The following is a 2,333-nucleotide window of genomic DNA, read 5'->3' as shown; positions in this document are numbered from 1 at the left end:
CCATATCCTTCATGCTCCATGGGTTAAAACCTCCATGGAGTATCCATGGGTTACCACATGGGTTTAGCCCAACATGAAGAACTATGGATCATAAGCCCACTTTATAAGAATGAATGATTTACCAAATCAACCCCTTATATTTAATTAGTCTCTTTTGATCACAAAATTAATTCCAAATTAATTGTTGATCAATACTAATTAAATAATATGATTTCATATTAATATATTAGAACTTATAATATATTAATAAACCATAAATAACCTCTTCTCAATTATCCATCCTTTAGATTGTTTCGGTGCCATGCAACCCAAATGGACCATGCTACTCTCGGTTCAAGTACATACCAATAATAGTTATGGGCTTAGACACTAATCCAACAGTCTCCCACTTAGATAAGTCTAATAACTATCATTACAAACATGACTCCAACCCGACTAGCAATCGTAGCTCTTAAAAGCCGTTGTCGAACTCTGACCTAGTCAATGACGTGTCCATTAGATAAGGGATCATATATTCCTCCATTCTAGATATCATATGGACTGAGACATGGATTATAATCATTCTCTTTGCCCATCTGTTGTTTCCCGATTTCTGATTTATGAAGACTGGCTAATTGAACAAATCAAATCAGTCCAGGCCTGGTGTCATCACTAAATCATCGAGGGGCCCACATATATCGCTTTTATCCACATGGGGTAAAAGGAACGGATAAACTTCGACCCAAATGCTCGCTTGTACTTACTCATCAAATATCACACAACGATATGTTTTATAACACCAAGTTACTGGTGCGTTTACATATGTCAATGTGCAACAGACTTGCAACTACAACTCACACGTCTTGGTTTCAAGAATATAAGATATTATCGTCTCACAATCACTCGTGATAAAATTCATGAAGTGATTCAAATGAGTGTGGGTTGAATCCAATACTTGAATCCAACACTGCAGACACCTTGTCCTAGACAAACTACAGACCCATTCATGACAGTCTTGCCTCAATACCTACTTCGAAAGTATGATTGACTGTGGATGGTTTGAATAACCTAGTTATTTGGGAAGTCAAAACATGCAAAGTGAAACACAAGAATAATACTAATCCTATATGGCCCAAAAACTTTTGATTCATAATGATTACTCATTATTCATTGTATAATGTTTCTAATAATCAACTTAATACTTGAATTAAAACAATATCTATGCCATGCTCCAAGCATGCACACTATGTTTGTCTAAACAATAGTTATGCCATGCACCAAGCATGCACACTATGTTTGTCTATGGTCCTTACTTTATGAAATAGATCAATTGATAAACATTTCAATAATGCTCAATTCAAAATTCCAAATCCTTATTGCTAGTGTAAGAATTCCAAATTCTTGTCACTGCTAGAAAGTGTTAGATTCTAAACTATCATGCAATGATTCTTTTGTAATGTCTAGGTGCCAAAAGTCACAGAGACTTGACCAATGATATTACAAAATATTCCTTTGGAGATTGTTACAAGACAATTCCATGGAAATGAAGTTTCAAATTCAAAGTACATTCCTTTGAACATCCTTCTTGCATAAAAGTTTCTAACTTTTCCATCTATTCTTCAACTCCCAATATGGAAACATTCCATATTTGCCATACGACAACTCATTATTAATAGACTCCTATCTATTCATAATAATGTCAATATGGTTCATTCATTACTATACTTCCAGCTGTCCTTAAGCGACCAATCTTTGGCGAGCCTTAGATTGTCCTTAACATTTGTTTAACCACTTTAGTCATATCCGGTTCTATTCCTTTTTCCCCCTAAATGCCCTAGGCATTCCGAAAATTAGAACGCGAGAATATTATAGCATATGTAATCGATCCTATACCCGAAGCATATGGGATACGATTCATAATGTCTAACATAAAGACATGATACTTAATCAGTCTTCTGCTATAATATTTCTATTTGCCATGTTCTCATAATTTTGATTATGAAGAGGGATGCCGTAATCGTAATCAAATTTTGAGAATGCATTTAACATTTCCATATATATAATTTCCTTATGTTGAACCATTCCAACATAACATTCATATATATTTGACTAAATTTGATTAAAATCTCAATCTAAGCTTTTAGAATTGAAATGAAGTATAAATTTCTCTCCCTTAATTATAGCAAAACAACTTTTCAAACCCTGCAACGTTGCGAATTGAAACCTTTGTTTTCTATAATTAACATTGCTAAGTTGCAACACTTACCATAATAATTATGCTCCCACTAGAATAATAATTATTATCTTACTAGCATAACATTTATGCTCCCACTAGTTTTGACATGTATTCAGAA

The sequence above is a fragment of the Lactuca virosa genome, chromosome 7, assembly GCF_052849685.1.
Source record: "Lactuca virosa cultivar CGN04683 chromosome 7, Lactuca_virosa_CGN04683_v6, whole genome shotgun sequence".
NCBI classification, from domain to species: Eukaryota; Viridiplantae; Streptophyta; class Magnoliopsida; order Asterales; family Asteraceae; genus Lactuca; species Lactuca virosa.
Note: the sequence above shows the minus strand (reverse complement) of the source record.